Genomic DNA, 22,437 nt, shown 5'->3' on the forward strand with positions numbered 1-22,437 from the left:
GGGTCGGCGCTCAGTGAGTAACGCAGTGTTTAGAGTACTGCCGGACATAGGAGGAGAACTGTTTAAGGCTGTTACTCTGTATCCATAAGAGTGACATAAATACAAATAGAATATGTCGCAATAACAGAGACTGGGCTAACTGGACGTAAATTGGATGCTAGTAGGATATCCAGAAAAGGATGTATACTCATAAAATCGGGGGAAAAATTACGAATAACTGCTGAAAACGTAGATGACAATTTTGTCGCTCAGCCTGGCATGACGACATACCGTCCAATCCCATCGCATGAAACGTATGTGTAGCCTATAGGCGCAAGGGGCCAGCTCAAAGATATTTTCTGCTTTTTCATTCATTTGTGTTGAACATGTCTCTTCTACTGATTGACATTTTGCTTGTCTTTCTTTCATAAAGTTTATATCGAGATATGTAAAAGTGTATGATACCCAGAGACATTCTTAAATCAATCATCGTATTAAATGTCTCAAAAAATATATGACCACCCGCAGATGGACAGGACGGGATATTATTTGTAATTTGTTATGACAAATCCCCAGTTTAATTCCCCCAAAGGATAATCTAAAGTCTAAAATGGGCATTTAAAAAGTATCCTTTGTAATACAGTATCCACGGACCAGCTATGGTCTGTTCCCAATGTCGATTTGGACATTTAGAAAAAACCCTCATTGCTCATTCTGGACTAATCTCTCCTCACTTAAGTCCGATTTTCATGTTTCCTGTAGCCCTACCACTGATATTGTAGTTAAGTCGAAATTAATTTAACAGATACTCACACTTTCACATATTAACTACATAAATTGTCGATATTAATGTGGAAAACATTTTTTTTCTATTTCCGAAAGTACTTTCCTGTCTGAATTGTTAAAGGAAGAGGTGCTCCGAAACATTCTGTATTTGAGCAGGAAGGAATATGCTCAATATATTACAGCTAACTAAACATAATTAAAGGTTCAGTACACACTCCGAGGATGCCTGTACATATGAAAGGCATTATACACACACATCTGTTTGTGCTTGGCCATGTAACTACAGATATGACGAATTTAAAGGGACCATTCATTTCAGTTTGTTATAACAGTAGTTCGTGATAACAGAAGCACGTGATCCAGACCGAAAGATTTGCTATAGCCGGCAGTTCGTTACTTCACATTTTACTACATTTGTTTCATATTAATCAAAGGCAGCCTTGTTATGAAATAAGTGTTGACTATATATCACATTCTGATTTAATGCACATGCAGATAGGTGGGGATGAATAGCAGGGGTAATCACAGACCTAGAAACATAATATTTCACATAATTCGCTTCAAACGCAATTGAAAAGTTCACTAAAATCTTTTGATTTCCATGGTACAAACCTACTTGCTTTTTCGGACAGTAAAGGACAGTCGTGTAAACTTTCTCACTGCAGTTAGGTCAGGATATGTTTTGTACGAATACCCGTGGCATATTTAGTGATCCACTGATATTATTTTGAACACTTCGATGTTTAAGAGTTTATAGAAATATTAATCACCTACTTTTTCGATGAATTAATGTCGTGTGATTGTTTTCTCATGTGTTTTACATTTTATAAGAGCTGTCGCATTGCCCATGCATGTATCGTCAACCATTATTCCTTGCTGTACAAAAAGAACATTGGAACTAATAAACGTCTCTTCGTAAAGAATATGGAATAGGATTATTATCCGATGTGATACTGTATGTAGTCTTGGATATACTATGGATGAATATTAACAATAACGTTATGAACATTTATTTTATTTTATTTTATTTTATTTTATTTTATTTTATTTTATTTTATTTTATTTTATTTTATTTTATTTTATTTTTGAAAAGCAAGCAATGTTTTGTGGCTCTATTAGCCGATTGGTCATGAATACGTCCTGTCATCGAATACAGTGTATGCACCCTGGTCTCGTTGTCAGCTCTCTAGGCTATTAATCTTCCTTAATCCACAACCCTCCGTCGTGTTGGGAAATGCTGGTGTGTTGGTAGACATCTAACTCACACGTTTATGATCCCATTACGTAAATTCTTTCACGTAACTAATTATGGGTATGATAGTGTTGTAGATAAGAGAAGCTTGGTTATGCTTATAGTAATGGGACTTTCCACTGGACTTCTGTTATGTGTCGTTATTATTTCCCTTCATGACCACAAGACGCAACTGTTCTGGAATGTTGACTGAATGTTTCATGTGGCGAAGACAACTCAGTCACTTGCTCTCGCAGATGTTTTTACAAACAGAGGATAGCTTTTATCCGTATATTTCACGAGTGAAAGTGGGTTTTGTTGTTATCATTACGAATAGACGATAGTTATTATGCCTTGTATCTTACAAGAGAATATGGGTAGTCTTGTTATCATTACAAATTGAGGATGGCTTTTATACTTTGTATTTTACTGGTGAATATAGGCACTTACATTTTGGAAAGACTAATAAAATGAAAATTGAATTCAGATTCAACTCACTGGTGCTAATATTGGCCGCTGGGGAATACTGGCTGTGCCTGGAAGTTCCTTGTATGGAACGCATAATAGTATTAGTATAGCGCAGCTGGGGTGTACGGGGTGTGTAGTATGTGTTGATTTGGCACTGGCAGGGTTAGCGAATAAATGCCTAGAAGAGATGTACCCACGTGGCATCAGTTTAATCAAAGTACAGCTTATAGGGAGTATATCCTGTAGGAGTATTACAAAGCCACAGCTAACAGGGTGTCTATACCGTAGGGGTATTACAAAGCTATGGCTTATAGGGAGTATAGCCTGTAGGAGTATTACAAAGCCACAGCTAATAGGGTGTCTATACTATAGGGGTATTACAAAGCTATGGCTTATAGGGAGTATAGCCTGTAGGAGTATTACAAAGCTAGAGCTTATAGGGAGTATATCCTGTAGGAGTATTACAAAGCCACGGCTAATAGGGTGTCTATACTATAGGGGTATTACAAAGCTATGGCTTATAGGGAGTATATCCTGTAGGAGTATTACAAAGCCACAGCTAATAGGGTGTCTATACTATAGGGGTATTACAAAGCTATGGCTTATAGGGAGTATATCCTGTAGGAGTATTGCAAAGCCACAGCTAATAGGGTGTCTATACTATAGGGGTATTACAAAGCCACGGCTAACAGGGTGTCTATACCGTAGGGGTATTACAAAGCTATGGCTTATAGGGAGTATAGCCTGTAGGAGTATTACAAAGCCACAGCTAATAGGGTGTCTATACTATAGGGGTATTACAAAGCTATGGCTTATAGGGAGTATAGCCTGTAGGAGTATTACAAAGCTAGAGTTTATAGGGAGTATATCCTGTAGGAGTATTACAAAGCCACGGCTAATAGGGTGTCTATACTATAGGGGTATTACAAAGCCACGGCTAACAGGGTGTCTATACCGTAGGGGTATTACAAAGCTATGGCTTATAGGGAGTATAGCCTGTAGGAGTATTACAAAGCCACAGCTAATAGGGTGTCTATACTATAGGGGTATTACAAAGCCACGGCTAACAGGGTGTCTATACCGTAGGGGTATTACAAAGCTATGGCTTATAGGGAGTATAGCCTGTAGGAGTATTACAAAGCCACAGCTAATAGGGTGTCTATACTATAGGGGTATTACAAAGCTATGGCTTATAGGGAGTATAGCCTGTAGGAGTATTACAAAGCTAGAGCTTATAGGGAGTATAGCCTGTAGGAGTATTACAAAGCCACAGCTAATAGGGTGTCTATACTATAGGGGTATTACAAAGCTATGGCTTATAGGGAGTATAGCCTGTAGGAGTATTACAAAGCTATGGCTTATAGGGAGTATATCCTGTAGGAGTATTACAAAGCCACAGCTAATAGGGTGTCTATACTATAGGGGTATTACAAAGCTATGGCTTATAGGGAGTATATCCTGTAGGAGTATTACAAAGCCACAGCTAATAGGGTGTCTATACTATAGGGGTATTACAAAGCTATGGCTTATAGGGAGTATATCCTGTAGGAGTATTACAAAGCCACAGCTAATAGGGTGTCTATACTATAGGGGTATTACAAAGCTATGGCTTATAGGGAGTATATCCTGTAGGAGTATTACAAAGCCACGGCTAATAGGGTGTCTATACTATAGGGGTATTACAAAGCTATGGCTTATAGGGAGTATATCCTGTAGGAGTATTACAAAGCCACAGCTAATAGGGTGTCTATACTATAGGGGTATTACAAAGCTATGGCTTATAGGGAGTATATCCTGTAGGAGTATTACAAAGCCACAGCTAATAGGGTGTCTATACTATAGGGGTATTACAAAGCTATGGCTTATAGGGAGTATATCCTGTAGGAGTATTACAAAGCCACGGCTAATAGGGTGTCTATACTATAGGGGTATTACAAAGCTATGGCTTATAGGGAGTATATCCTGTAGGAGTATTACAAAGCCACGGCTAATAGGGTGTCTATACTATAGGGGTATTACAAAGCTATGGCTTATAGGGAGTATATCCTGTAGGAGTATTACAAAGCCACAGCTAATAGGGTGTCTATACTATAGGGGTATTTCAAAGCTATGGCTTATAGGGAGTATATCCTGTAGGAGTATTACAAAGCCACGGCTAATAGGGTGTCTATACTATAGGGGTATTACAAAGCTATGGCTTATAGGGAGTATATCCTGTAGGAGTATTACAAAGCCACAGCTAATAGGGTGTCTATACTATAGGGGTATTACAAAGCTATGGCTTATAGGGAGTATATCCTGTAGGAGTATTACAAAGCCACAGCTAATAGGGTGTCTATACTATAGGGGTATTACAAAGCTATGGCTTATAGGGAGTATATCCTGTAGGAGTATTACAAAGCCACGGCTAATAGGGTGTCTATACTATAGGGGTATTACAAAGCTATGGCTTATAGGGAGTATATCCTGTAGGAGTATTACAAAGCCACAGCTAATAGGGTGTCTATACTATAGGGGTATTACAAAGCTATGGCTTATAGGGAGTATATCCTGTAGGAGTATTACAAAGCTATGGCTTATAGGGAGTATATCCTGTAGGAGTATTACAAAGCCACAGCTAATAGGGTGTCTATACTATAGGGGTATTACAAAGCTATGGCTTATAGGGAGTATATCCTGTAGGAGTATTACAAAGCTAGAGTTTATAGGGAGTATATCCTGTAGGAGTATTACAAAGCCACGGCTAACAGGGTGTCTATACTATAGGGGTATTACAAAGCCACGGCTAACAGGGTGTATATACTATAGGGGTATTACAAAGCTATGGCTTATAGGGAGTATATCCTGTAGGAGTATTACAAAGCCACGGCTAATAGGGTGTCTATACTATAGGGGTATTACAAAGCTATGGCTTATAGGGAGTATAGCCTGTAGGAGTATTACAAAGCTAGAGTTTATAGGGAGTATAGCCTGTTGGAGTATTATAAAATTGTGCCTGTAAAAATGTTACACCGCTGTAGTATATAGTGAGTACAGCATGTGGGAATATCAGAAACCTGTGACGTGTAGCCTGTTACCTGTAGCCTGGAACATTACACAGCTGGAGTGTGTAGGGAGTATAGCCTGTAGGAATATTACAGAGAGTATAGCCTGTAAGGGTGTTAGAAGGCTAGGGTGTATAGGGCCTGTGGGGTTACTACAAAGAACGATTTATAGGGGTATAACCTGTAGGAATAGCAGAAGGCTAGAGGGTATAGGGAGTATAACCTGTAGGAGTATTAGAAGGCTAGAGTGTATAGGGAGTATAACCTGTGGGAACAGCAGGAGGCTAGAGCGTATAGGGAGTATAAACTGTAGTAATAGCAGAAGGCTAAGGTGTATACAAAGTATAGCCTGTAGGAGTATTAGAAGGCTAGAGTGTGTAGAGAGTATAGCCTGTAGGAGTGTTAGAAGGCTAGAGTGGATAGGGAGTATAACCCGTAGGAACAGCAGAAGGCTAGAGTGTATAGGGAGTATGGCCTGTAGTAATAGCAGAAGGCTAGTGTGTATAGGAAGTATAGCCTGTAGGAGTATTAGAAGGCTAGAGTGTATAGGGAGTATAGCCTGTAGGAGTATTAGATGACTAGAGTGTATAGGGAGTATAGCCTGAAGGAGTATTAGAAGGCTAGAGCGTATAGGGAGTATAACCTGTAGGAGTATTAGAAGGCTAGAGCGTATAGGGAGTATAACCTGTAGGAGTATTAGAAGGCTAGAGCGTATAGGGAGTATAGCCTGTGGGAGTATTAGAAGGCTAGTGTGTATAGGGAGTATAACCTGTAGGAGTATTAGAAGGCTAGAGTGTATAGGGAGTATAGCCTGTAGGAGTATTAGAAGGCTAGTGTGTATAGGGAGTATAACCTGTAGGAGTATTAGAAGGCTAGTGTGTATAGGGAGTATAGCCTGTAGTAATAGCAGAAGGCTAGTGTGTATAAGGAGTATAACCTATAGGAGGATTAGAAGGCTAGTGTGTATAGGGAGTATGGCCTGTAGGAGTATTAGAAGGCTAGAGTGTATAGGGAGTATAGCCTGTAGGAGTATTAGAAGGCTAGTGTGTATAGGGAGTATAACCTGTAGGAGTATTAGAAGGCTAGTGTGTATAGGGAGTACAAACTGCAGTAATAGCAGAAGGCTAGTGTGTATAAGGAGTATAACCTATAGGAGGATTAGAAGGCTAGTGTGTATAAGGAGTATAACCTGTAGGAGTATTAGATGGCTAGTGTGTATAGGGAGTATAGCCTGTAGGAGTATTAGAAGGCTAGAGTGTATAGGGAGTATAGCCTGTTGGAGTATTAGAAGGCTAGAGTGTATAGGGAGTATAGCCTGTAGTAATAGCAGAAGGCTAGAGTGTATAGGGAGTATAACCTGTGGGAGTATTAGAAGGCTAGCGCGTATAGGGAGTACAAACTGTAGTAATAGCAGAAGGCTAGTGTGTATTGGGAATATAACCTGTAGAAGTATTAGAAGGCCAGTGTGTATAGGGAGTAAAAACTGTAGTAATAGCAGAAGGCTAGTGTATATAGGGAGTATAACCTGTAGGAGTATTAGAAGGCTAGAGTGTATAGGGAGTATAACCTGTAGCAATAGCAGAAGGCTAGTGTGTATAGGGAGTATAACCTGTAGGAATAGCAGAAGGCTGATGTGTATAGGGAGTATAGCCTGTAGGAGTATTAGAAGGCTAGTGTGTATAGGGAGTATAACCTGTAGGATTAGCAGAAGGCTGATGTGTATAGGGAGTATAACCTGTAGGAGTATTAGAAGGCCAGTGTATATAGGGAGTATAACCTGTAGCAATAGCAGAAGGCTAGTGTGTATAGGGAGTATAACCTGTAGGAATAGCAGAAGGCTGATGTGTATAGGGAGTATAGCCTGTAGGAGTATTAGAAGGCTAGTGTGTATAGGGAGTATAAACCGTAGTAATAGCAGAAGGCTAGAGCGTATAGGGAGTATAGAATGTAGGATTATTACAAAGAACGGTTTACAAAGAATATAGCCTGTAGGAGTATTACAGAGGGTGTGTAGAGGATACTGATGTATGATATCATTATGAGAAAGCGAGGGCGTATGAAAAATACTCCCTGTGTGACTTCAATATACTTTTACACTCATCTTGCATCACACATTTGTTAGTGTTTGTTTCTAGTCGTTTGTTTTAAAATGAAAATCGTACACATGCAAATTACATGCCCTACACAATCATCTTTCAAAAGCAACTAGATTCCAAATAACTTTGGTTGTAAAGAATTGCAAATGGTGGTGCACTCTCAAAATATTCAATAATATAATATCAACATTGACTGACTCCGATAAATCTCCTAAATATTTTTAATCGTAAACAAAAAAAACCCCTGAAGTTCCCCTACATTTTTAAAGAGTATATAGTATAAAGTCTAAAGCCGGTTGACAAGACTGGGTATACATTTCCTGTAAAGAGTGACAATCTATATTTTGTCGCAAATACCCGGATGTAGACGTTTACGTAATGAGAAAAAAAAACCATGCAACTGGAAATGCAAAAAAAAAAAGTATATAAGATATAAGTCTGGTGATGATTTCCAGGATAAAATAATGGGAGTTTTGATCGGAGAGTAAATATAACAAATCTTGACAGTGACACTGACGATACTGAAAGATACGCTTGTACAACATGAACATGCATATCACCAATGATCTGCTATATCCTAATTTCAGGAAGAACATTTCTCTTGACAAAGCTGTTCAAAAAGTATCCGTGACTTCAAGTGCATGCATTTTTCTTTTCATAACTTTTTGTTTCGTTTTTTCTTTTTGTTTGCTTTTGATTGATTAAAGTGGCGGGCTCTCTTTCGGGGTTGTTTTTTGTTGTTGTTTTGTTTGTTTTTGCTTGTTTTTTCCTGTAATGTAAATTACCAAATGCAGTCACCATTCGATTAACGCCAGTGCCAGCACTTGTTCAGTTCCAGTGACGACTGGGCCTTTTGCAGATGACTGGCCAGATGAAGGCCCTCTGTATCATTTCCCCTTCATAAGATGCCACAATCGGTGATCATGCTATCGACCACTTGTTTCATTATTTACGGGCAATTTAAAAAAATGAAACCCCGTTAGTCTCGTGGGCACTGTCGTTTATTTCCGATATACTGCAACACTGTCCTGTACTGTCCGTGTGCATTATAGCCAGTTAATCCCGTTTCCAAAAGAAATCATCCAGATCGGTAACAAATATGTATTACCCTACCCAGGTTAATTAGTAGTGGATCTTGTGAAGTCCGTACAGATGTGATTTAAAATGGGTTTCACCGCAGTGGAATATTGCTAACTCCTAAATAAATTAAGGTGTCCATTCACTCGATCAGCCGACCTGGGCGTGCAGTCAGGGGAATTAGATATCTGTGATAAACACCTGTGGAGAATATAACTGCGGATAAAGTTCATGACGGTATTACACTTAAAACGTCTCTCATTGTGTACGATATCTATTGAGGTTTCTTATGTTTGTTTGTTCGTTTTTTGTTTTTGTTATTTTGTTGTTGATTTCTTTTTTGTTTAGTTTTTTTTGTGTGTGTGTATGTGTGTGTTGGTGAGCGTGTGTGTGTCTGTGTCTGTGCGTGTATGTGTGTGTGTCTGTGTGTGTGTCTCTCTCTCTGTATGTGTGTGTATGTGTGTGTATGAGTGTGTATGAGTGTGTATGTGTGTATGTATGTGTTTGTCTGTGTGTCTCTCTCTGTACGTGTGTATGTGTGCATGTATGTGTATGTATGTATGTGTTTGTGTTTGTGTGTGTGTGTGTGTGTGTGTGTGTCTGTGTGTGTCTGTGTGTGTCTGTGTGTGTCTGTCTGTCTGTCTGTTGATCGGTCTTTTGGAGTTTAGTGGATTTTTTGTTTGTCTACGTGTTTTGTTTTGTCTTTGATTTGGGGATTCTTGTCTTGTCTTTGTGAGTGTCTGTATGTCTGCCTGTCTGTATGTGTGAACACAAACACAGTTACAGTTACAGAATGTTCGAATGACATTTATTTCAAATTAAATCCAACCAATCCACATTGCATACATGAAATTATTAATATGTCGAATTGGCGACACCAGAACAATTTATATAAGCATCTATTTACAAACGAATTGTTGATTTTACGACTCAGTGTGACACTGACAACCTGCTACAAAAGCTTTGACCTTTCTCACATAACAGTCCGATTTGGGATCCCTTTGGAGAACATATCTGAAGTGGTACAAGGGTCGGCACTTCTTCATGGGTGATTCCAAACAGTTCCTACATCTGCATCTAGCCTCAAAGACAATAGCTGGGATCCTGTTGTGGTCGTAGTTGAGCACGAAGTAGTGGGGACACAAGACTGACGACGTCGTCAGACGTGTGGGACATTTCGAGCTAGCCAAACTCAAGATAGAGATTCTCTCCTCGCTGGCCCGGGCATACGAGCTTGTAGCATTCCTAATGTCCGGAACCAACATTAACATGCTTTCGTCATACTTGTAAGCAGACGAGCCATGACACATCTTTGTCCGGTGTTGCTTGGTGGAGTGGACTCCATACTGTAGCTGCAAAACAGAGGCTTATTAAAGAGTCAGCACACAACAGACACACGTGATGCCTGGATCCGAATAGGACAGAAGTCTCTCACAACACTCAAAGACTAACCACGTACTAGGGGATTAGACTCACTGACTCGCATCGAGAGATGCTCATGTTTTCTACTCTGGATTGCCTGGTCTAAATACGACTGTTTGCAGGCTATAGCTCGTCACACCGAAAACCCGGGTTCGATCCCGACATGAGTAGAATGTGTGAAGCGCATTTATCTCTGCCGTGATATTGATGGAACATTGCTAAATGTGGTGTAAAACCCATCTCACTCAGTATATTCATGTGTTCGAGAATACCTCCTAACAATGACGCAGTTAACAACAGCAATGGATCCCGAAACAAATACAAAATAATTTAATTAGATAATACATGGGGCGTATACAGTGAAATGCAGAGAGTCTATTGTCGGAATTCCCAGACGGAAAGTAACAGCTTTAGACATTATTTTCATGGTTCTTTATTTTGTTCGATAATATTACAATCAGCCACCAGCATATTATCCACCTTTCACTAAAAGCATGACGGATTTTGTTATGACAAACAGCGCGGTTAGTTGGTTATCCGACCAGCCCTTTACATGGTTAGAGGGATAGGATGGAGAATATTAAACAAAGAGAAGACACCAAAGATTGCCCTCATCTCATAGGTTTCGATTCCTGTTTAAATTAACACAAATCGGCAACACGCAATATTTCAAAACAAATCCGTTAGTTTCTATATATGACACATGCAACAAGTGCTGTCGATTAACCTGGACACTGATTATATGAGTACTTAATGCCTACGTGAGTAAGTCATGAGGAAGTTTTCAACATGGCTGTAAAAGAGTCCATTTTAGACTTCACTTTTTAAGGACGTCGTTCTTTGGAAACATTTACTATAGACTGTGGTGACTGTGGTACGGGCATACATTCAGTCTAAGAAAACTTAGTCTCAGGTCTTTTCGTTACACTCTACTACTGCAGTGCACCGAAAAGTACTGAGACTAAGTTGACTTAGACTGGGTATACGTCATCCCTAAACTCACAGTAATGTATGATGTGGATCGAGTCGCTTTGCCTTTGAAACAATTTACTCACAAATATCGATAAAGGAAGATCCATCAGGGTCAAGCTTGTGAAAGTACAAGTTATATGAGTGTGTTTTCATCACTCTAAGACATACATTTCCGCAGCTGCGGGGAAAAGTGAAATTGGAATTCCTTTTCAATATTTGACACAGGAATGAAAATTTCCCGAATGAAGGCAGTCGGGAAATGGGAAGCACAGAAAAGATGCGAACAGCCTTAAAAAGACAGTTTAGAATACATGCCGTCGTAAACGACGAGTCTTACTTACGATTATAGACAAATAACAGACAATCACGATGGAACCGCCCATCTCTATCCCTTGCAAGCGTGCTAGAAGCTTCCCATGTACAATTATGCCATACACTGACTCGACAAACGCTAAAGTGCGCTTAAATGCGTCAGGTTCTTTGTTCGACTACACAGTATTTTCCTGCTGAAGACTTTTCCTCATTTTCGTTCCCTCACAAAGTGACCTGATTCAAGTTTTTCCTCATATTGGAAGCTGCAACAGGCTGTTGTTCCTTTCAAGAGTCGAGGTCTATCTAACACTTTCCTCGTCTGTTGTAGTATCTCACTGCACATAATTCGGTCGCTCAGGTGCAAGCTGGGTGTCACCTACACCCTAGAGTTTACTTGCCTAAGATTTACAGTGAGTGAGTGAGTTGAGTTTTAAGCCACACTCAGCAATATTCCAGATATATGGCGGCGATCTGTAAATAATCAAGTCTGGGACAGACAATCCAGTGATCAACAACATGAGCATCGATCTGCACAATTGGGAACCGATGACATGTGTCAACCAAGTCAGCGAGCCTGACCATCCGATCCCGTTAGTCGCCTCTTACGACAAACATACTCACCTTTTATGACAAGCAAGGGTTGCTGAAGGCCTATGCTACCCCGAACCCTCACGGGTCCCTAAGGCTTATAGGTTCACACATAAGCACAGGACGAAATGCATTGCGCTTCATGAATGTGTCTGTCGGTGGTATGAAAGTGACAACCGTTAACAAAGTCATTGATATCTGTTATAAACACCTATGTATTTAATTGTTGATAATTTTTGGGGGGTGGGATAGCCTGAAGTTAAAGCGTTGGCTCGTCACGCCGAAGACTCGGGTTCGATTCCCCACATGGATACAATGTGTGAAGTCCATTTATGGTGGCCATGTGGTGGTATTGCTCGATTATTGATAAAAGCGACGTCGAACCTAACTCACCCACTCACTCACTCTCGAGAAAGGCCTCCGTGAAAAAGCTGAAACATGAAATACATTAACTCACTCACTCTCAAGAGCGATATGTACGCTCACGTGCAAACGCAACGTCCCCATGTGTGTTATTCTCTCTCAGACAAGCATGAGAAACACAGTAAGTGTGTTCAAGGCTTTATATCAATAAACTACATGTATATTGTACAGTTCTGTAGGCTATCATAGCGGTCTACGTAAACTTAGTCTCAGTGTATTTTGTTCCACGCCACCACTGAGTCTAACAAACCCTACTAGAAGGTCGCGTCAGGTAACCTTTGAGATTGACCAATGACCCTCCAGGCAAACGCGAGACGGTTGAACCGTTGTCATGGTTGTACGTACGCCGTGTGCATCACCCGGAAGCGAGCGTACGCTAAATAGCATTCGGAATCGTTCGGATACGAACCTTTTCGAGGTAAAAAGTTCAAAAGGTATGTGCGAATGTCCACATTTGGTCAGCTGTGTTCTGATTGGTCAATCTCTAAGGTTACCTGACGCGACCTCCCATAAGGTTTCGTTAGACTCAGTAGTGGAGTGTAACGAAAAGTACTAGGATACGTTTGCTTAGACTGGTTATCATAGATATTTAGCTTGATTCAACATGTTTATAGGCTACATTTACAGACGACGGTTGATCGCTCGGTTTTCGAGCACATGCCAACATACACATCGTAGCATAAAAAAGTTCCTACAGACAGGAAAATCTCTATTAACGCGTGTGACGACACGACGTCGCACAGAGTGGACAAGTCGTCTGATCATGCGATGTGGTACAAGTTGTCCCTGCAAGACCTGAATCAACGCATTCCTGGTCAACGGAGGCGGGAAACGGTTTCGGGTGCTACGTTAGAGTTGGTCCCAGAGGTGCTCAGTCAAATACCCGACCATCAGGTCTGTTAATTTAGAACCTGCTTTCATATGTGAAGAATACTCGACCTCAGTTTCGTTGCTTCTACAGACGAACATTCTTGTCTACGACGTCGTTGTTCACGCGTCAGCCTCATGTCCTTGAACTTTCGGTAGGCACGGATACCATGTGCACGAAGACGTGTGCTTACTGTCCGTCCGCTGACTCGATGCCCAACACTTTTCGCAGCTGATGGCGTCACACTTACAAATCTGTTCCTCAACTGAAGCACCCGTAAATGGTGGTCTCCCTGGAGTGGTGACCCTTGGTCTTCAGCTCCTTGGTTTGTCTGATGTCCTGCCAGTTTGCCTAGGCGTGTGACCAATCATGATGTGCTCCCAACCATAATTCACGTATATGGCCACTTATACCAAGTTGTATTTTGGGGACGTTTCTTTTGCATGTGAGCGTACATACCAAAAAGCATACTTGTGTAAATATCACCCTGGGATTGGGCAGGGGAGGTGTACTATCTCCCACTTAATTAAATGTGTAATAGTTCATCATCACTTGATAAGTATGAATGTTATTGTGTGTCATAGTAGTGACGTGTCCCGTTTTGGGGTTTGGTATAAAGGGTTATTTCATAAACTAAGAAATACGCTACATCTATACAGTTACTACCGTGGTTAGTCTATAGAAGGCATCGGAGACAAAAGGTATTTGCAAATATCAGCTTTTCATCTTTGAAATTTACTAAAACTGGTGGAGCACAACATCGTGCAGGTGATATACGTTCGCTGGTGTTAAATAGATAAAACCCCTTAAAATACTAAGCTCACCCAGTCAGAAATATTTATAAAATAGTGACAAAAGCATCCTAGATATTTACAGCAAATTAATATTTGTATTAACCACCGACATTGTTCCAAGTTTTAAGGTAACCGATGTGTCCCATATTGTTTTATTCAAAATCAGCGCACACGACGAACTTCAAACTCCGGCGTTCTTCTATGTAATCTTTTCAATCTCCAGTGAAGTGACGTCACTACGTTTATTGAGTTCAAAATGCCTCTCACCATGTGTATATCATTGTTCGTCTATTTCTGTTGTCGTATCATGGAAATCTGGTTTTATAGTCTACATTACATAAATATTTTGTCCAAGGTAGTTTGAAATGTTTACATACAGCTCACACGAGTGAATCCACACAAGTGAATCCACACGAGTGAATGTCTGAGAGACACCCTTTTTAAAGACGTAAAGAATACCTGTGTCGATTTAAACCGGATCGTTTATACCTTGACAAAGCAATGGAAAATACAGCTTCCTCACATCACGTTACATACGACGAATATTCGCTTTATTGTCAGCACTTCTGACACTGTATCACAAGATATGTAAGTGTTCATGCTAAGGTTGAAGACGACGCAGTCTCATTGAATTAACCACCGCGAAATGATTGCCAGTTCTGGCTACCGTCACACAATTATCTGAAAAACAGCCCTGTTTACATGTCACGGCTGACTGACATTCCGTGGTGTAAATAGTATTTGACTCATGTTGAACGTGTACTGGATGTTGAAGGTAATAATACGGGTGTATTTAAGGTGTTGAGGTGTTGCTATACCAATGTGCGTTTGCTTGCGCAATATTGCTGACGTTAGCATCACGCCACCTGTATGACGGAGGTCTGTAAATAGTCTAATCAAATCTGGACCACACAAACTTGTGAGTGAACTAATGATTAGTTTGTTGTTTAACGCCACACACACGTCATCATTCCATCTATATGACGTTGACTTTTTAGAATAGAATAAGTGTATATGGATGACAACTTCTTTAATACTGGAACACGACGTTTCGATACAGGCCCATCCTGATCACCAAATCAACTGTACTGACTACACCATCCTCTCAAAGAACCAATCAGACTTTACCAAAAGGAAAATAACTGAAGCTATCAACATCAAACGATACTGACCCCTGATTAACAGAGACCAAGGTTACCCCATCCCCACGGCTTACGATGAGCTCATCAAACCACTCTAGCTTACTGTATAAACAACCCACTCTGTGTACCTCACTGGCTGACTTAGTTATCATCACATTGTTAACTTGTATTCATACTAGGCTCTGTGCACTACTGGCTTCCATGTTATCCTTGTATCCATTATCAACCCTTTGTCTTTATCATCACTTGTTAATTACTTTATGTATATATATCGCCTGTTCTCTCCCTGTATCAGTCACGCTTTGAAAACGATACAAGAACCCGTATCGAAACGTCGTGTTCCAGTATTAAAAAAGTTGTCATCCATATACACTTGTTCTATATGACGCTGGTCTGGAAAACAGTCTAGTCTGGACCAAACAATCACGTGATCAGTAGCATGAGCATCGTCAGCAAGAGTAGAGAATGGATTGACTCCACATTCAGGGTTTGGTTTTGTCGAACACGGAGCGATGTGTTTTCGGTTTGATGATTCGTGTTTGTGTATATTGTTTAAAATTATTAGCATGTGATCACAGGTTTCCATACTCTGTAAATTTAGAATGAATAGACCCGTGAAGGTCCCGTGGTGGAATAGGCCTTCAGCAAACGGTGCTTGCCATAAAAGGTGACTATGCGACTAACGGGATCGGGTGGTCAGACTCACTGACTTGGTTGACACATGTCATCGGTTCCTAATTGTGCAAATCGATGCTCATGTTGTTGATCACTGGATTGTCTGGTCCAGACTCGACTATTTACAGACCGCCGCCATATATCTGGAATATTGCTGTGAGCGGCGTGAAAACTAAACTCACTAAAATGAACAGGTGTGGAGTATGATAAAAAAGTGGGTATGCAGATGGACCTGTATATTAACATATTTCACAGAAAAACAGTTAGTAAACTGCTACATATACATAACTATAATGTATCATCATATTGTAGTCAAACTGGTAAATCCAGGCTTTCAATAACATTCATATATTTTGTGCGAAACAACTACTTAAACTTAAATACATACAGATTCTATGTGATAGTAACCAGATATAAATTGCATAAGATTGTATGGTAAGGACATATTAATAGAAAGTGAAATAGTCTTTTACATTCTAATGACACTTGACACATATTGATTTTATAAAGGTATTATCTCCATTCGCTTTATTGAACCGCAACTGTTAGGTACCTAGTTTGTGTGATAAGTAACGAAATGTACAAAAAGTGAGTGAGTGAGTTTAGTTTTACGTCGCAATATTCCAGCTATATGGCGACGGTCTGTAAATAATCGAGTCTGAACCAGACAATCCAGTGATCAACAACATGAGCATCCATCTGCGCAATTGGGAACCGATGACATGTGTCAACCAAGTCAGCTAGTCTGACCACCCGATCCCGTTAGTCGCCTCTTACGACAAGCATAGTCACCTTTTATGGCAAGCATGGGTTGCTGAAGGCCTATTCTACCCCGGGACCTTCACGGGTCATGTACAAAAAGCACGCCTAAAGTCTTTATTAGTGTACAGCGTAGTTATATTATGCTTCTGTTTCTGGAACTGACTTGTGCGATGAATAAGCTTTAAGACATATGTGAACGAACAAGAGACACCCAGCTGACATTTCCATTTTCATCAAAGACTTTAAGCTTTCAGAACCAGCTCGATGACACCCATGGCTACTCATTCGCACGAGTCTACACCGCTACCTGATACAACGACTAAAATAATTAAAAGACATTTGCTATCTGTCCAATTTGCCTAACACAGCTTTTGTAGACACAAATTTCATAAACATAAATATTTCTTGAAGGACGAGCCCTGAAGCTTTTCAGTATCTGCTCTGTAAGTATATTCCCAAATTTCAGTGCCATAGAGCACAATTGATGCTATTTTCGTGTCAAACATGTTGTTAACCATTTCATAAGGCGCGTCACACTTGATCAACATCTTTTTGACAGGAAAGCACGCTTTCATAGCTGTTAACGCCCTCTCATAAGCTTTAGTCCACACTGGCCTTGAAGAAAATATGACACCCAAATACTTATAATAGCTAACAACTTTCGTTTCCTGACCATCATAGAACCATTTCTCTGTAATTCTAGGATATCTACCATGATCTAAAGACAATGATTTACCTAAATTCACCTCCAGACGCCATTTCGAACAAAATCTATGTAGGAAATCTAATTTTGGTTTTGGTACGGTAAATGATTCCGACAGAATCATTTACCAAAGTGACATCATCGGTAAAGAGCAACAATAAAAAGTCGTCCACTTCGGATCTGACAAATATACCCCTTCTACTACTATTCTGCATTTCCTCTGTTAACTCGTTTATGAAAAAAAATATAAATAATATCGGACTTAAAATACACCCCTGTCTGACGCTATGAGAAGTTGGGAATATATCCAACCTATTTCTACTAACTCGAACCCACGCTTTGACCTCATACATGTCTCTTACAAGACTGAAGATCGTACCATGAACACTATTGCTGGACAGTCCACACAGTAGCTTATGTTTGTCTGCTAAGTCGAAAGCCCTGCTAAAATCAATAAATGAGGCACGCAACCTATGATCAGGTTTCCTTAGATACATTTGAACAAACCACCGAAGAATGAAAATATTATGGTGAATAGTCATTCCTAAAACCTGCCTGTGATTCATGTAAAGTTTTACTTAGGTCCAGCCAAACCCAAATAGTTAAATTTAGAATGCCAGTGATGACTATTTCATCACACTTAATAAGAAAGATCCCGTGTAGCTGTTTGGGTTTTTCCTATTGCCATTCTTATACAAAGACACAGTGACTCCAAACAACATACCAACTGCATATAATAACTTTCTAAATATAGAACAATCATTGGAAGAAACATATAAAACGCAGGATGTGTGTGTCTCTCTCTCTCTTTCTCTGTGTGTGTGTGTGTGTGTGTGTTAGTTAATCTATTGCCTACATAATTTCATCCTGATTAGTAGGATCTGAGAGAAAATCTGGGTGCCTGCGGTTATTATACAGCTCAATATCATGGGAAATGTAAACATCCTTCGACACACCTATCGAAAGCTGTTGTTGATAGCGAGGCAGGATTCTTAAAATATGTTAACCGTGTGTCACTTGAGAGGTTGCTCAACATAAAAGAGACTGTAATTTACTCCAAAAGACCTTGTTATTCTTCGTTTCTAGTGCACCTACAATATCGCCATACAATCGGTCTGTGTTGCAGTTCCTTGTCACGATATAATGTACGGAAGGACACCCCGAGTCTCATCTCTCGGGGTGAAAGAACTGATGGTGTTTGGAATTCAGGAGGCGGTGGTGTGTAGCACCTCTGCTTTGGCTGTATGCTTGTATGCTGTATGCAAACAAGCCAGCGACCCTGGCCACCCGACCCCGTTAGCCGCCTCGTACGCCAAGCATGGGTTATTGAAGATCAATTCTAACCCGGATCTTCACGGACTCTTCACTTCTACGTTCACTGGTGCACAGCGTTACTCCTCCACAGGAATTTTGAAACCATTATAAACATAATTACATGTGTGTCGTTATACATCGAGATTATATTACGGTCGAGGTCGTCCTCAGATCTTTTGTGATTATTATGGAAAGTTTGATTTCAGGACTCTCGTTAAACTGCCTTTGCCTTTCTCCAAAGGGCGATTTTATCATTATTTACGAATCCATCAGCCCTTTCGTGCGTTATATTCAAATATAAACGTCTTTTTCAAAAGGGGAAAATGGTTTGTTGGTTTCTTGTATATGCAACACAATGTCCTTCGGTGAGTTTAGTTTTACGCCACACTCAGCAAAATTCCATATACATGGCGGCGGTCTGTAACAGTCGAGTCTGATCAAGACAATCCAGTGATCAACAGCATGAGCATCGATCTGCGCAGTTGGGACCGATGACATGTGTCAACCAAGTCAGCGAGCCTGTCCACCCGATCTCGTTAGTGGCCTCTTACGACAAGCATAGTTGCCTTTTACGGCAAGCATGGGTTGCTGCAGGTCTATTCTACCCCGGGCCTTCACGGGTCGTCCTTCAGAATATGATAAAAAACATATTATGTAATATATGTTTGGTCAGTTTCTCAGTATGTTTGTACTGGAGTCTGCATTTAGCTGAGAAACTTTCACTCAAAGGAAGAAATACGCAACTTTTGACCACTTTCTAAAGGGCATTGTGTATTCATAGATTTGGATCATGGGAGCCGTGCCAAATTATACTGGTCACAGTCCATTGTATGAAACTTCTGTTGTTGAAGAGTACGTGGTGGGGAGTGGGTTAGATCACTAACATTGTGTAAAGGTGGTTAAGTGTCTCACTCGTTTCGCAGGTTGGAGTCCAGGATGTGAATCAACCCGAAATAATACGTATCCCGGATTTTGGTTTAACGGCACAGAGCCCAAAACACCAGCTGGCGATAGCTCGTAAAAAATGGAATCTGGACCAGACAATGACGTGATTGACGTCACATTTATCTGTCCAAGATGACGTGATTAACCAATTCAACCAGGTTGGCCATCCATTTTGTTACCTTTTACGTCAAATATAGTCTGCTGGGGTTTAGTTAGGGTGTTAGGGAGTGTCATCTGCATTACAGAAAGGATGACTTCCTTTGACTACGCCTCCATGACAATATCAGATTCATAGCAATACATACCAATTTGGCATCCGTTGGCTACACTTCCCTGTTTCCCAGGGGAGATACGCAAACGTGTTCAGTAAGCATCAGTTGACAGCCTGAGGATATAACATGTGTTGTTGTGCTCTTTGGAAAGGAGTCAATATTTGATTTCCTGTTGTGTGGGAGAGTGGTTTAAGGTTGTATTTAGCGTGACAAGGCATGTGGCTAAACATGTCATCGCGCTTCACACCTAGTTTTGGTACTGAGGCAGCACAGGGTCAAGAATAGACTAACGCTGCGCTCCCAGGAGATGTGAGCGAGTGCAATATTCCAGCTATATGGCGGCAGTCTGTCAATAATCGAGTCTGCTAGACTAAACAAGAATACGTACAGAAACGTCACATTATCTGAATAAAGAAGCTGTTAATTTATAAAGCTTGTCCTTATAGGAGTCTGGATCTGACAATCCAGTGATCAAAAGGACGAGCATCAATCTGCGCAATTTTGGAACTGATAACTTTTGGTCACCCATCCCGTACAGTGAAGAACTGACTAGCATCTGCATATGATTATGACTGATGTCACCTATCCGCGAACACATGACATAAATGCTATTTCAATGGTGATTCATTCATCGTAAGCTGTAAAACCACTGAAACAAATATGTTCTCATGATATAGTCACATCTGTAAGTCGGCTCTGCTTTTAACACATATATCTTACGGATGTGGAAAGGGTTTTGTCGCTTCTTTTCAAGCAGAAAGCAGTTTAAAAAGTTTCAGCGTTCTAACGGGTGTCCTCAGTGTACTGCCCCTTTGGGGGAAATCAGTTCTCGACGTGAGAGCCGACTAAATAACGTTTGGGAAGTTACTATATGAGAATTGGTCAAATGTAGCTGTTGCAGTCAGAGGCTGGCCCAACGTCGTCCAAAGTCTTTTGAACACCATATTCCAGTTTGGTGACACACACAAAGGGTATAAAGAAACACCACCAGCATACGTCTAGACAATGCAAACGAAGTGACCGAACCTGCCCATCGACCCGTTTTCACACCTCAGGATGGACCAATCCAAACACGGAATTCCCACGTCATAACATCTTCAGATCATCCCGTCACGTCCATGAATGAGGAACTCGTCGTCTGCTGACTTTCCTGCAACTCACGTGCTCTTAATATCCTCTTACAGACTGGCGGAAGACTAAAGGTTCGTCGTCGGCATCATCCGGTAGTCGACTGCTCTCATGAACCCCGAACACACAAAATATATTCAGTGTTTCAGTGAGAGACAACTATGTTTAAGTCTCGTGTTTGAGAAAGTGATACAGTTCGTACACATTAACTCCCCAGAGTGTCACACTGACATGGTAGCTGTGATTGCCGTATTCCCTCATCTTTTCCTGCTCAAAGTTAAGTCAATCCTGTTGGGTCAACGGGATATCCTCTCCCATCACCAGTACAGAAAACGTTCACTATCCTCGGGAACGGACCATAAGTAGACATAGTAGTCAGTAGGAGTCCGTTGGTGAGTGAGTGAGTTTAGCTTTACGCCGCACTCAGCAATATTCCAGCTATATGGCGGCGAGTAGTCGGTTGGTGAGTGAGTTTAGTTTTACGCCGCACTCAGCAATATTCCAGCTATATGGCGGCGAGTAGTCCGTTGGTAGTTTCTACACTATCTGACTTCATGTAAGTGTATTTAATGCCGCAGGGAGATTTCAGGACGTCTGTGATGTCACTGCATTTGATGCTTAATCATGGAGGCATGCTGATGACATGGTCAAGATCTTTTTTCATGTTTCTTTTGAAAATGTTAGGGCGTTGATGCTAATGTTTTATAAATACACAATATTCTTAAGAACAGTAGCTTATCCTAAACAACAAGTGCCACTCTCAAACACATGAAGTCAAGTCAATTGTTCACCTGACAGCACACCAACATAATGTTAAAACAGACATTGAACACATACACTATACACCTGTAAGAGAAAACAGTTTAAAACTTTACCATGGTCTCGAAATCTGTAAACGAACGAAAACTGGAGTTGTGTGATATTTTAGGAAAATCTGTTAAAAAAGAAAGTTCGATTGTTGATCAAAAGTTGATTGGAGTGTTCAGTCAGGAATGTTGAGGTCACCATTGCCACCCTTTTGTCTCAGTCTTGGAAATAGTTCTTTGGTCAGGCAGAACCTTTACCCACAGTACTAAATATGAAACAAATGCTGCCATTCCTTGTTTCTAGTTGGTGGGTATATCACAGCCAGGCAAAACATGACTTTATTGGAAGCTATAAAATGGCATCAGGTTTCCCACAGAAGTCCAGCATGCTTCATACTGGTTTGTCAATGGTTGTTTATTGCTTATGCTGCAATCAAATATATGGAATCCTGTTGAGTTTATAAGTTGTCAAAGTGAGGTGTATTTGCAATGTATAGCATCTGAGATGGACCAGACTCGGTTATTTGCCAAAACTGTGAGTAAGTGACAAGGGCCAAAGATTTGTTAAGATGTATAACATCTGGTGTATGTGTAAAAAAGCAAGAAAGCCTGTAGTTCCTGTTATTTACA

At 40.5% G+C, this 22,437-nt stretch overlaps 1 long non-coding RNA gene across 1 annotated transcript; it reads right to left on the minus strand.

Moving 5' to 3' along the window:
* Positions 1-9,472: 9,472 nt before the first annotated feature.
* On the minus strand, positions 9,473-11,577 carry LOC137277080 (uncharacterized). Its single transcript, XR_010956608.1, has 2 exons — positions 11,417-11,577; positions 9,473-10,033 (listed from the first exon to the last, which is right to left on the minus strand). It is a non-coding gene; the product is annotated as an uncharacterized lncRNA (long non-coding RNA).
* Between the last annotated feature and the right edge of the window lie 10,860 nt (positions 11,578-22,437).

The sequence above is a fragment of the Haliotis asinina genome, chromosome 3 (assembly GCF_037392515.1).
Source record: "Haliotis asinina isolate JCU_RB_2024 chromosome 3, JCU_Hal_asi_v2, whole genome shotgun sequence".
Classification (NCBI taxonomy): Eukaryota; Metazoa; Mollusca; class Gastropoda; order Lepetellida; family Haliotidae; genus Haliotis; species Haliotis asinina.